The sequence below is a fragment of the Coenobita brevimanus genome, chromosome 101 (assembly GCF_032717465.1).
Source record: "Coenobita brevimanus isolate Jiangsu-jjx chromosome 101, ASM3271746v2, whole genome shotgun sequence".
NCBI classification, from domain to species: Eukaryota; Metazoa; Arthropoda; class Malacostraca; order Decapoda; family Coenobitidae; genus Coenobita; species Coenobita brevimanus.
The window spans coordinates 38,261,741-38,276,848 of NC_137054.1; the positions used below are offsets into that span (position 1 = coordinate 38,261,741).

At 42.8% G+C, this 15,108-nt stretch overlaps 1 protein-coding gene and 1 pseudogene across 1 annotated transcript in view; one reads left to right on the forward strand and one right to left on the reverse strand.

Annotated features, from left to right (window-relative positions):
- The window catches only part of LOC145415010 (protein MON2 homolog), a 1,148,323-nt gene that overhangs the window by 255,847 nt on the left and 877,368 nt on the right, over positions 1 to 15,108 (forward strand). The window lies entirely within an intron of this gene.
- On the reverse strand, positions 7,793 to 7,912 carry LOC145415216 (5S ribosomal RNA; annotated as a pseudogene).

Here is a 15,108-nt window from a genome sequence, read left to right on the forward strand (position 1 = left end):
TTAGGTTCGGTTAGAGTCCATAAGTACCAGAATGTTTATTAATGTATGAACATACTTCTAAACCCACATTTTATGTGTCTATTGCATTTATTTCAGTCATTTATGTGCCTTATTGGTGTGATTTGGGTGTTAAATAGGTGCTATGCATGTCCGGAGGGAGTTGTATAGGTGTTTCTCTGTGTTAGGGTCCGTAAGTACAAGTCCATAAGCTGGGGCCCAATATCCGGACAAAACCAATATCCGAACCTACCGATGGCTCTATTGATCCGGATATTGGAGTGATTACTGTACTGGTGATAGGAAGAGTTGGAACTCCTGTTTCACCAGCCTCCAGAATATCTGACTGTCCCCCTTTGCTGACATTCTCATTATGACACTGACATCATGAGTAGACCAGCATGCTCTTCCAATCACTTTCCATTAACTGTGTCATGCACTACCCTTCATGCGCTATACATATCACACAACGTACCCAACTGCATCACGGAGTTTGATGCCAGCAAAGGCATACAGTCAGAAAACACTGCCTTTGCTACCTAGTGGCTGACCTATTGAGGGGAAGTGTGACACAGCATTATTTTGGGGGCTGGGATGGGATGGGACTCAGAACTGTGCAAGGGGTACAGGGCATTGCGTTCCCAGGCTGCCTCTTCTGCCCAATAGAGAGGGGCCTGAACCTGGGAGTAGCACCCCAGAAGGTTGCCCTATCAGTGGGTGCATAATGGCAAGGCAGTTACAGTGCCAAGGCATGCTTGGAGCGTGTTCCAGTAGCTGTCCTGGCAGGGTGCCCTGATGCCACTGCCACAGCCACTGGTCATGGCTAGTAGCCTGTAGGTCCCAGGTCCCATACTTGGACTTCGGACTGTGCGGGTCAATGAGGCCTGTGATCTGTCTGCATCCAATTAATTTTAATGACTTTGGCCAAAAATGAAAATAAACAAAGCAGAAGCCTGACAGTATTAAATCGCCCAAGGGAATCAGGGTGGCATCTTGGATAGTTTGAGGGGTAGAGCAGGGGAGGTGGCCGAGGTAATGAGTAGAGGTGGGTGGATGTTGGCCGTATACAAGAGGTTAGATATAGGGGAGGATCAGCCAGAATGATTGCTGGGGGTGGGGGGGGATTGTTGGTACAAGATATTTTGGCAGGGAAGGGCAGATGGATACGGTGGTGTGGGTGTGCTGGTTCTGGAGGAGTGGGTAGAATTTGTCGTGAAAATAATGAAAGTGAATGATGGGATAATAGTAGTGAAAACTTTGTTTGTCAGGATCACATTTTCATTTATATCAGTGTATGCTCCACAGGCTGGCATTGATGGATGTAGGAAAAACTTGATTATGGGAGGACTTAATATGTGTGTTAAGTGGTATGGGGGATGATGAGATTGTAGTTTTGGAAGAGGACTTAAATGGTCATGTTTTTGAAGCAGCTCAAGGATATGAAGGGGTACATGGGGGATGCACATTTGGTACAAGAAATGATGAAGAGGAAAGGATACTCAGGTTTTGGGAGGCAGTGAATATGATTTTGTGCAACATGCATTTTAGGAAAAGAGAGGAGGTTGATTGAATATGAGTCTGAGGGAAATAGTAGCCAGATAGATTATTTCCTGGTGAGGGGGGCTGATAGATGGTTGGTGAGGGATGTTAAAGTTATGGGGAGCTAGAAGTATGTGCAGCAACACAAGCTATTGACATATTACATGGTGCTTAAGGAGTGGATGATGAAAAAGGGGGTCTGTGCACCTTGGAGGAAAATATGGAAGTAGAAAAGCCAAGCAGTAAGGGATGCCTTCTATACTGGGATGAGAAGAGTGGTGGCTGAACAGGAAGCTGTCGACAGAAGTGTTAATGAACAGTACAGAGCTCTCAAGAACAATCTCCTGAGAATTGCTGAATCAGTGTGTGGGTGGACAAGGGAACCCCCAAGACATAAAGTAATTTGGTGGTGGGATGAGGATGTAGAAGCTGCAGTTAAGGAGAAAAGAAGACTTTTCTGGGAATGGAAAAAGGGTGATATCAAAGAAGAATACCGGTACTTGGCTGCCAAGTGTAGTGCTAGAAAAGAGCAAAACAGGACAAAATCTGAGCCTGAGAGACTTTTACTGGATAACCTAAATAGTGTGGAAGGGAGGAATATGATATTCAAGGTGGCAAATCAGATGGAGAGGGAAAACAAGGATATCATAAGTGTGCAGTGTGTGAAGAATGATGAGGGAAAGGCAGTGGTGAACAGTAGGGATATTAACCCCTAGGGTATGCAATTCGATTGACCAAACTTCCTTGAGAACCTGTATATGGAGCCGATTTTTCATCTCTTACAGAAGTAAAAAGTTTTATGTCCAAGGCTAAGAGCTTGAATTTACACACCTTTTGCCACAAACCAGAGCATTTGACCAATTGGTTCATGAGCTATAGCCCATCAAAGTTGAAAAATGTTACCCTTCCAGGCGGGACAACTCCAGGTCTCTATGTGCTCCCACCCTATCCCACCCTCTTTGCTCCCCTCCCATTACTTTCCTCACTCACTTCCATCACCCACCCCTCTCTTCCTCCCCCCTTCCCCCATAGCCCCCACCTGCCCAACCCCACCTTTCAGAATTTTTCAGCATTTTTTTATTTTTTTTTTTTTTTTTTTTTTTTCAAACAATAGCATGCAAAATAATTATGTCAGTGTTCATCACACACATCCAGCACCCTTGCTCCCCAACATTTCTCCCTTCCCCACCTTCCCTCCACCTTTCCCATTCCCTCATAGCTGTGTAGCTGTCCAAATAAAAAAAAATGGAGCCAAAGCATGGAAAACCTTTTTCTTGGTGTTATTGACACTCCACCATCCCCTCTCCCCTCACCCCTTCCCCCATCCCCTCACCCCTTCTCCCATCCCCTACCCTCAGAGCTGTCAAATCAAGAAGCTGTGAGAATTTCAGAATATTCTGGCATATTATTTTTTTTTTTTCAAACAATAGCATAAAAAATAATTATGTTGGTGTTCCTCACGCACTCCCAACACTTCTTCCCTCCCCACCTTGCCTCCCCCCATCCCCTTCCCTCATAGCTGTGTAACTATCAAAATAAAAAACATACATGAAAAAAACATACATTCTATGTTTCATGCATCAATGTATGCAATTACACAAACATTAATCTAGTATTGAATGAAATCACGCAACATGAATAGTAACAATGACATAATATTCTAGGCAGGAAGGTGGGGGGGGAGGAGAGGTAAGTGGATGGCATACTACAGGGGGTGGGGGTGGTGTGGGGAGAGGCCTGAAGGAGTGGTATGGGGGTATAGAGGTGGGAGACAGACACCACAATACAAAGAGGAAAGGCAGAAAGGGAGTACAGGGGTGTGGAAGGTGGGTAGGGGGGATATAACCCTCCCCAGGGAGACAGGGAGGGGGGAAGGGGGGGGAACCACAGTGGCATGATGGAAGATGGTGGGGGAGGGGGAGGGAGGGAGCAGGAGGCGGTCAAATGCGAGGGAAGGGAGGAGGGAATAAAGGTATTGGGGTAGAGGAAGGTGGTGAGAGGGCAGTGGGGGAATCACCCCCCCCCCACCATTGGTAAGGGCCCGGATCCTCCCTCCTCCCTTCACAGGATAGTTCTCATTGGTTTGCATCAATGCATCACAATTGGACTGAAACCTAGTGTCCGCTGTTTTTTACAAAGGCTCCTCTATCAATCATATTTGGCATCTAGCGAAATTCTGGTAAAGGATTGATCGATCCTATTACACTAGTACTTTAGGGGTTAGAGACAGCTAGAGAGAGCATTATAATCGGTTGCTGGATGAGGTGTTTGACTGGAACAGGGAAGGTTTGGGGTCAGCAGATTCAGTGTCTGGCTCTTGGCCTTTGATTGATATTGCTTCTGTGAGCAGGGCAATAGGCAGGATGCAGATGAGGAAGGTGGGAAGTGTGTCTCGGTTGACCGCTGAACCTCTGAAGATCTCAGGAGATATAGGAATGGAGTTAGGTACTGACTTGATAAACATGATTATACCTGAATGTGTTGTCCCAGATGATTGGCTGAAGAGTGTGATTGTACAGCGAATCCTCGATATAATGAACAAACGGGGGAGGGCTGGGTCGCAATATCCAAAAGCTCGCTATATACGAGGGGTTTAGTATTTCCGAGGGATTGCCGAACTCAGTTTGCTATACAAAAGAAGTTGTTCAGTCCTACGTTCTCAGACATAATCTAAATTAACTCTATGAAGTTTTACATGGAGAATTCAGAGGTGTATGAAGTTGTACATGTAAATGCAATACTGTATGAAGTTGTACATATAAATAAGAGTACAGTATAATGTACTACTGTCACAGTACACTTACTGTACCAGGAAGGGATGCTGTTGTCATTGAGGGCTGATTCGCGAACTTCCCCCGCATTTAACGACATTTATTTGCAAAATCCGGGAGAAGTTTGGTCGCGATTTGGCCGTTCACTATTTTCGATATTCGCAATACTGAGGTTCATTGTATCGAGGGTTTACTGTAAATGTGGACGAGGGTAAGGGTGATACCCTGGAAAGAGGAAATTATAGAGGCATAAAAATTTTGGACCAGTTAATGAAGACAATGGAGAGAGTTCAGAAGGTGTGATTAGAAAAGATTGAATATTGATGAGATGCAGTTTGGATTCATGTCAGGTGAAGGGACCACTGATGCCATATTTATTGTTCAACAGCTTCAGGAAAAATACATGGGAAAGAAAAGGGATCTGTACCTCATTTTTGTTGATTTGGAGTCCATAGGCAGGTGGTGAAGTGGGCAATGAGAAAGCTTGGGATCGAGGAGTGGCTGTTTAGAGTGGTTATAGCTATGTATGGTATGTGAGTGTTTGCACCCAGATAAGAGTGACTGGAGATTTGAGTGAGGAGTTTTCCATGAATGTTGGTGTGCATCAGGGGTCAGTCTTGAGCTCCTTGTTGTGTATCATAGTGTTTGCAGACCTCTTCCATGATTTCAGAAATGGACTTCTGTAGGAGATGTTGTATGCAGATGATTTGGAATTGATTTCAGAGAATGAAAGGGAGGCCAAGGAAAGATTTAGCAAGTGGAGAGGTGGTATGGGATGCAAGGGCTTGAGAGTAAATGCAGATAAAACAAAGGTGATGGTATCTAGGATTGGTGGCAGTACTGTCAAAGAAGATGGACAGCAGCCTTATGTGGTTTGTCACGGGTGTGGGGCGTAATTCCATCTTGTGCAGTGTTTGTGATAAATGGATGCATTAGAGATGTAGCGATATTAGAGGTAGACTGGGAGAAAATGCTGGTTTAATGTGTGCGTTGTGTCATGGAGAGCATATGGAGATTGTCAGGCATGAAAGGATTGATCTTTATGATGAATCTCTGGCATGTTTGGAAGATTTTTTTTTATTTGGGGGACATGTCATGTGCTGGAGGTGGGGCTGGAGTAAAAGGCAAGAGTGAGGAGTGGTTGGTAGAAGTTCAGGGATCTGTTGCCTCTCCTGACATTGAGAGGGCTCTCCCTCCTTGCTAAGGGATCTTTGTATGCAGCATGTGTTAGGAGTGTAATGCTGTATGGTAGTGAGACCTGGGCAGTAAAGGAAGAGAATATTCACAGGCCTAAATGTACAGAAATGACAGTGATTAGGTGGATGTGCAGTGCGTCATTGAATGTGAGGCCTAGGGGAGCTAGGTTTGTGATGGAAGTGTTTAGAGGTAGGATTGGACTGGAGTGTATCGGTGTTTTGATGAGGTGAGATAGAATGAGATGGTTTGGGCATGTTGAGCTGATGGGGGATGACAGTTGGGTACAGAAAGTAAGAAGTGTTAATGTTAAGGGTAGGGTTTTGAGAGGTAGATTGAAAAAGTCCTGGGATGAGGTTATTGAATGTGACCTCAGGAATAAGGAACTGAATAGGGAGGCTGCCAGAGATTGAGCAGCATGTAGAGCAAGGGACTGAATAGGGAGGCTATCAGAGATTGAGCAGCATGCAGAGCAAGGGACAAAATAGGGATGCTGCCAGAGATTGAGCAGCTTGTAGAGCCACCATTAGATGAACAAGGCCAACATATGCATGCATGTTGGAGCCTTTATAAATGAATTGAAACAAACTTACTGGAATGCTTACCATGAGATTATTTCACAGGATGATCCCTACGTCAAGTGGGGTTGGTGGAGGATTAGTGCCCCTCCCTGTAAAACAATTAACTCTAAGCCCTTGGCCACCCCGTCTGGGACACATGGCGTCTGGCAATGAATGAATGAATGAATAAAGAAGGTAGGTAGCACACACACACACACACACACACACACACACACACACATGAAAATATGGATACTACCATACAGAGTCTGATCCAGTCCAATGAAATAGCGAATGAAGAGATTAGAAATTTGAAGCGTGAAAATGTCGAATTGAGGAGGAAACTAGCAGAGAGTACTAATAAAACGGAGAAGGTGAGTAGTGTATTAGAAGAACATAAGGCAATGTGGGCACACGTAGAAAAAGAACAGAAAGAAGTGGTCAGCTTAAGAGAAATCATCCAGGAAGAAAGGGAAATGAACAAGAAAAAAATGGAAGAAAATGTAGTGAAAATACTGAAGAAAAAAGAGAAAGTAGTGAGAGAAACTGTAGAAAGGAACAGATGTTTGGTAGTATTTGGAAACGGGGAAGAGGAAGAAAAGGTTAGGTTCATAAGACTCGAGAGAGACACAAACCTGGTGAAAGGTATATTAGGCAAGATTGACCCCGAAGGAGACAAGTGGGTAAAAGAAATTGAGGAAGTAAGGAGGATATGGCCTTATAAGAAAGGGGAAACAAGACCAATGAGAGTCAAGTTTACATCAGAAAGTGTAATAAATGAGATACTTAAAGTGACCTGGAAATTAAGCAAAGAGGAGGGAATGGAAAATATTATAATAAGAAAAGATCTAAATGAAGAAGAAAGAAAAGTTTTAAAATCATTAAAGGAAGAAGTAAAGGAAAAAAATGGTAAGAGGACAGAGGAAGAATGTAATACTTTTTTTTAGAGAGTAATGGATATGAAAGTAAGGAAATGGTATTTAAGGAAATAGAAGTGAAGGAAACTAAGGGGGATGGCTGGGAAAGATCAGAAGTTGAGGAAGTGGTACGGACAGAGAGTAGGAGAAAAGAGGGTATTAAAAATGTCAAAAATAATTTGAAGGTGATATATACTAATGTTGATGGTTTCATATTGACAAGGATTGAAATTAACGATTTCTTGAGAGAACATGAACCTGATGTCATGTGCTTTGTAGAGACCAAATTAAGAGAAGATATTGATGTTCATTTGGGAGATGGTAAATACAAACTGTGGAGAAAAGACAGAAAAGAAAAAAAGGGAGGAGGAGTGATGATAGCAGTGAAGAACAACATAAATGTAGATACTGTGGAAATGGGAGAAGGCAGGGTTGAAGTGATATATATGAAATTAGAAACTGGAGAGAATGTTAAGAGAGATATGGCAGTAGTGTATGTTCCTCCAAAGACGAGAGCATGGAAGGATGACGAATACCATGAAATGTTGTCAGATATGGCTAGCTATTTGCAAAAAATAATTGAGAAAAGCAATAATATAATTTTGGTGGGTGACTTTAACTGTAAAGAGTTGAACTGGGAGGAATGGTACTCGGGAGGTGGCGAGGATTCGTGGGGCACTATGTTATTAAATATCCATCCATCCATCCATTGCCTGACGCCATGTATCCCAAACGGGGTGGTCAAGGGCTTAGAGTTAATTGTTTTACAGGGAGGGGCACTAATCCTCCACCAACCCCACTTGACACGTAGGGATGCCAACAGCATCTGGTGTTCCCAGGCGGTCACCCATCCAAGTACTAACCAGACCCAACGTTGCTTAACTTCGCTGATCGGACGGGAAGCGGTGTACTCAACGTGGCATATAATAATGAATAATGTGATGACGCAATGGGTCAAAGAAGAGATACGGTTTCGAGGTGAGGACACACCAGCAAGGTTAGATTTACTGTTCACCAAAGAACCCGATGTAAAAGAATCATTGAAATATTTCTGTCCTATAGGAAAAAGTGATCATGTGGTCATTGAGTTCCAGATGTTAATAGGGAACGTCGAGCCAAGAGACAAGCTTCGTAGACAGGGAAGATACAACTTTGGGAAAGCAAATTTTACAGGATTGAGAAACTTTTTTAAAAATGCAGATTGGAGAAAATTCAGAGAAACAAGAGAGATACAGAGGAAGTGGGATATCTTTCTAGTCCTCTATAATTTGGGAGTGGAAAAATTTGTACCAAGAGTAAGAGGGAAAGAAAACAGGAAAAAGGAGTGGTTTAATAGAAGGTGTATGATAACAAAAAAAGAGAGAGATAAGGCATGGAACAATTGGAGAAAGAGAGGTAACAACAGAACAAAGGAAGAATATAAAAGAACAAGAAATGAACACACAAGAATACGTAGAGAAGAAGAAAGGAATTTTGAAAAAGATATAATAGACAAATGCAAGGATGAACCCAGACTGTTTTATAGATTTGTTAATGGCAAACGGAAACAAAAGGAAGGAATCACCAAACTGAAAGTAGAAGGAGAGGCCTTTAAGGATGCAGTAATGCAAGCAGAAATAATGAACAAATGTTTCCAGACAGTTTTCACTAAAGAAAAGGAGCTTGTGGAAGGGGAGGGAGTGATTAGAAATGTTCCTGTGATAAAAGATATAAAAGTGGAAGTACACGATGTGTATAAATTACTGGAAACTCAAGATGTAAGGAAAGCCCCAGGACCTGATGGAATTTCTAATTGGGTACTGAAGGAATGCAGAGAACAACTGGCGGATAAAATCCACAGTTTAATAGTATGCTCACTGGAAGAAGGGAAAGTGCCACAAGAATGGAAGAGGGCAAATGTGGTACCAATTTACAAGGGAGGAAACAGGGAAGAACCCCTGAATTATAGACCAGTGTCCCTAACCAGCATGGTCGCAAAATTGTGTGAGAGAATTCTGAAAGACAGATGGATAAAATATCTGGAAGAGATGAATATTTTGGCTGAATGTCAGTTTGGATTCAGAAGTGGAAGGTCATGTGTTTCCAACTTGTTGAGTTTTTACTCGAGCGTTTGACGTGGTACAGGAGAGAGATGGTTGGGTGGATTGTGTGTACTTAGACTTAGAGAAGGCCTTTGACAAGGAACCTCATAAGAGACTAATGTGGAAACTAGAATATATAGGAGGACTGAAGGGGAAAGTTCTGGAATGGATGAGAGACTTTTTGAGAGACAGTTAAATGAGGACAGTAATAAAGGATAGGATGTCTGGATGGAGGGAATTAACAAGTGGAGTCCCTCAAGGCTCGGTGTTGGCGTCAGTAATGTTCCTGATTTAAGTAAATGATATGGTAGATGGAGTGAACAGTTATGCAAGTCTGAAAAGATCTTGAGGAATGTAGAGGTTGAGGAGGATTGTAAAATGCTGCAGGAGGATTTGGATAGGATACACGATTGGAGCCGGATGTGGGAAATGAAATTTAACGTAAAGAAATGTAAAATATTGGAAATGGGGAAAAGTACCAGGAGGCCATCACTGAATTATTTGTTGGGTAATGAATTAATCACAAAAAGGAGAGAAGAGAAAGATTTCGGAGTGCTGGTCCAAAACAGTTTGTCACCAGAGAAGCACATTAACAAGATAGTTGGAGAGACTTATAAACTCCTGACTAACATAAGAGTATCATTTCATTATATGGATGAGGAGATGATGAAAAAATTGATAGTGGCCATGATCCGCCCTAGGTTAGAATATGCAGCGGTAGTGTGGTCCCCACACAAAAAGAAAGATATAAACAAGATTGAGAGAATACAAAGAACAGCAACCAAGATGGTCCCCAGTCTGACAGATCTGTCATACAGAGAGAGGCTGGAAAAACTGGATTTGCCCTCCTTAGAGGAAAGGAGAAAGAGGGGAGACATGATTGCAGTGTTCAGGACCATGGTGGGAGTAGATAAAATTGACAAAGAAGATCTGTTTGTATGGGATAAGAGAGCTACAAGAGGACACGGAATGAAATTGAAAAAGTCAAGCTGCTTGAAGGATATCAAGAAATATAGCTTTCTTTACAGAAGTATAGACTTATGGAATAGCCTGGACAAAGAGATCGTCCAGTCTAAAAACTTAAACGAGTTTAAAGTTAAATTTGACTTATTGAGAAACAGCGACGGAAACCCACGAGCATAGTACATTCCGTGTATATCACAATTAGGTATATTAGGTAAATACTTAAATATTTGGAACGACTTAGACAAAGAGGTGGTGCATGAGAAAAACATTCATGTGTGTAAAGGTAGACTTGATAAATGTGGATATGGAGACAGGACAACACGAGCATTGCTCAATTCCTGTATACTACAAATAGGTAAATACACACACACACGCACACACAAGATACTGTCTAACTTGTGGTGAAGCCACAGAGTAGTCCCCATACATAGAATTCACATTTGTATTTTTTTCTCAGTAAACTATACAGTATATCTTTGTGATAGATTTAACCCCTTAAACGCGGCCGTGTACAGTCGTTCCTCCCCGAGTGGCGGGGTTGTATCGCGGTCTGAGTACGTGTAGGAAAATATTCGCCAAAAATCAGAGATTAACCCTAGAACATTATACTTGGTATGGCAGATATTACTTACATTCAGCTTTCTCCAGAGACAGGTGTTGAGCCTTCGTGGACTACCCAAGGACTTGTGGAGACTTGCAAAGTTGGGTAACCAAATCTTCACTTTCACACCTCCAGCAACCCGGTTTCCCCTCTATCACAGCCTCATTCTGTCACAGTAAACGTTATACTACAACGTAAAGGTAGTTAGGAATCCATATTTGTACAATAAGCACTGAAAATAAGGCTAAAATCAACGGAGCGTACGGCCGACATGCACTGTGGCGGCGGTCTTCCCGTCACTCAACAAACATTTCCATTTTCACAGCTAAAAACATGTATACTACATTATTTTCAATCATATTACAGTACTTCCCAAAAGATCACCACAGCGCGCTTTTTATTCTGCCTTACGCCCGCCACTTTATTCTCGTTCCTGTCGGCCGCTTGCACTGACTGGGAATAGCTAGAACTCGCCATAATGTCACTTTGAAAGCCTGCAGTAAACTGACGCTAAACAGGGGCAAACCGTGAGAAAAAAAGCTAGTGTTACAACTGGGGAAACAAGCGTTTCCTAGTAGCATAAACTGCTTGTGAGAGGAGAGCGCAGATTTACAGTTCTGAGCGCTCAGAGCGCTGCCATGTATCACAACCAGGCTGGCCGGGCCGTGGTGGTGGGGGGGGGGAAACGCGATACTTGGCAACAACTGAGGTCAGTAGTACAAAGGTAAAGTATGCTAGTTGTAGCTAGAGGGTGGTGGTACTGATAGACAATACCAGCTGGAGCCTGCTTGCCCGCGGTTATTCAAAATTTACTAGAATCGCAAATGCGACGCTCCGCCGTTATGTCCTTTTTGGCGAGCGTCGCAAACGAGACGATCCGCGTTTAAGGGGTTAAAGAGCTGCAGAAATGCATAGGTTTGAAGATACCAGTTACACAACCTCACCAGTTATACGTTCAATCCAGAGGCAGATTGCCACCCACCAAGTGGGACTTTCAGGTTGATTTGGCTCCAGGGTCAGTCCGTTACTAATAACTGATCCCTGCACCAAACTTGTTGGGGACGAATCAGTTTTAGGTCCAAAATGATCGATTGTCCTCTGACTGTAGGACGCCACCACAAATGTCAGAAGAAACAAACTTGATGCTCTTTGATAACATAAATTGTCATTTTGCAGAATTTAGGTGGCATAGATTAATTTGACAGGAATGAAAGATAATCTGTCAGGAATTTTTCATCCATTATTAATGGTAGGTCTCCTGCAGTTCGTCCTAACTTATGGTGTTATGCCAGATAGTATAGGAAAACTGACACTGGGTGATGTCACAAGCAAGCAGATTTTTCAGTTGGCCACTGCATCTCTCCTGGCCAGTGCATTTTCTCACTGGATGCAGCACCTCTCCTGGGGCTTCCCAGAATATCGGACCCCCCTCCCCCAAACACCTCGGATTTTATAAATATTCCATACTAAATTTTGTGTCCATTGTTGTTAGGACAATTAATACTAAAGAAATGCCTGTTGGACAAGAAGCCACTGTAGCTACCACTTGTGGGATTAAGGCATATGGTTATGTATATAGAGATAGACTAACACCCAATGTGTTACTGAGTGTAAGAAAGATAGCAGCTGAAGAGGATGAATGGGAAAGTGTAAAATGTGTAAGGTCAGGAATGAGCTTCCAAGGGTAAAGAGGGATTTTTTTTTTTTTTTTTTTTTTTTTTTTTTTTTTTAAGAGTGAATGGCAATGAGTAATGAATTATTTTAAATGTATCAGTTTGTGGTGCATGTATGTCAGATTTAAAATGGTGTCAGTGGCACTGATCATTGCACAGGCACCTTGTACTGGCAGAGGAGAGAAGAGGAGGACAGATTATAGGACCAACTGGTGTTTGTGGAGTGCCATAGAATGTTCCTGTTGGGAGACCTGAATGGGAGAGTAGACATGGGCTCTGTAAATTAGTTAATGAATTGTTTTGGAATATCTATCTATCTATCTATCTATTGCTTGACGCCTTAATCCCTTATGGGGTGGCCACAAACAAATCGCCTCCACATCATCCTGTCTCCTGCCATTTCACTGCCCTGCTTTCAATTCACACACCCTTCTCTCATATACCTCTCCACTCCATACCTCCATCTCATCCTTGGCCTTCCCCTCCCTATCTCCCCCTCCACCTCACTCAATACACTCTCCTAGTCAGTCTCTCACTCTTCATCCTCTCCACATTGCCAAACCACCTGTGTGTTTCTCCTAATGCTTCCTGTCACATCCGCATCCACACCACAACGCTCCTTCACATGCTCATTTGTCAGTCTGTCTCTCCATGTGACTCCACAGGCCCCTCTCAAGTAACTCATTTCTACTGCTCTCATTCTTGACTTATGTCCCTCCAACAACGTCCAAGCTTCACTTCCATGCTCACTTCCGTGTTTCTTATCACTGCCTTCAAGGAACCAGCAACCTTTCTTCCCTGCTGCACCCTTTCAAACACTTCACCGTCCAAACTTCCACCCTTTCTCATCACACTACCCAAGTACTTAAATGTATTCACATTTTCCATTTCCTCCCCAGCCAACCTCACTGTACATTCAATGACTTCACCTCTCTCAAAGACCATAACTCTACGCTTCCCTACATTCACCTTTAAATTCCGTTTCTTACACACTCTCCGAAACTCATCCACCAAGCCTTTCAGCTCCCCTTAGACTTCACTTAACAACACAGTATCATCTGCAAACAACAGTACAGGGAGTTTCCAAACACTGCCCTCTCTCATTAGGGCCAGTCCAACATCCACTGCCCTACCTTGAATCTCTTTTATATCCCCATCCTTATACAGATTGAACAACCATGGAGATATGACACATCCCTGTTTCAACCCAACCTTCAAATAGAAAAATTCACTCAGTTCACTATCCACACGAACTTCAGCCTTAGCACCCTCATACATACTCTTCACAGCATTCAACAACTTCCTATCTACTCCATATATTCTTAATACTTTCCACAATCCTTGTCTATCCACCCTGTCATATGCTTTCTCCAAATGCATGAAGGCCACATACAACTTCCTTACCTTCTCTAGAAACCTTTCCATGAAAGACCTAAGCATGAATATCTGATCTACACAACCTCTTCCCTTCCTACAACCTCCCTGTTCTTCTCCAACTAATTCCTCTGTTATTTCCCCAACTCTGTCAATACATATCCTACTGTATACCTTTCTTATTGCACTAAGAAGACAAATGCCCCAATGATTACCACACACTTCTTTTTCCCCTTTCCTTTTGTACAAGGGAATAATTATATCTGACTTCCAATTATCCGGGACTTTACCTTCCTTCCAGGCCAATCTGCACATCTTTCACATTCATTGTGCTGCTATCTCTCCCCCATGCTTCAGCATTTCACCACACACTCCATCAATTCTTGGGGCTTTCCCTATTTTGACTTTCTTCATTGCATCCGCAACTTCCATCACTTCCCTCCTTCTCCCAGCCATTCCCCAGTCACTTATACTCTCATTACTTTCATTCTCTATTTTCAGCAGTTCTTTAAAGCGTTCTCTCCATCTGTTCACTTTTTCTCCCTTCTCAACTAGTAATCTACCATTTTTATCTTTCACTCCCTAACTAACTTCATTGCCACCCTGTCTGACTCTCTTCACCTCTTTCCAGAACATTTTCTTACATTCCCTCCACTTGACACAAATTCCTTCTAAATTCCTCATCCACTCTCTTCTTACTCTCTCTTACTAATCTTTTCACCTCTCTCTTTCTTTTACATATAACTCTCTCCTCCGTCTTTCAACTTCTTCCACGCCCCTGTTTCTCATCCATTCATTGTATGCTTTCTTCATTTGTGCCGCAGCCTGTCCCACCTCTTCATTCCACCATGCTGTTCCTTGCACCCCCTTTCGTCTTTTCTTCACACCACCTCACATGCTGCACATATTTCCTCTGTGAATATCTTGCACACACCTTCCCCATCCCCCATCTGCTCCAATCCGTATTTACCCAATTGTACCTCCACTTCTCTCTTATATTCTGCCTTTTTCTCATCCTTTTGTAACCTTTCCACTCTCCTTACATCTACTCCTTCCTCCCGTCCATCCCTTTTTCTATCTCTCCATTTTACTTGGACCCTGATTCTGGAATAATAGAGGAGAAAGAGAATGGCAAACAAATGAAGGAAATATGCCCAGAAATGTTATGCATTGCCAGTTCATATTTCAGACGCAAAGGAGCATGTTGATATAATTTATAGAGGTTCTGACATGCTTGCATGCATCAGGCCTGGTCACCTATTGGTGGCTGAATCTCTTGCAGCCTTTTTATTCAACCCCTTATCCCTGGGGTCACACTGTATGACCTTGTCCCAGGTTTTTTTTTTTTGGTCTGCCTCTCACAACCACAACCCTAACCCCGACATTTACATTTAATACATTCCACACCCAGTTGTCATCCTCCATCCTCCCCACA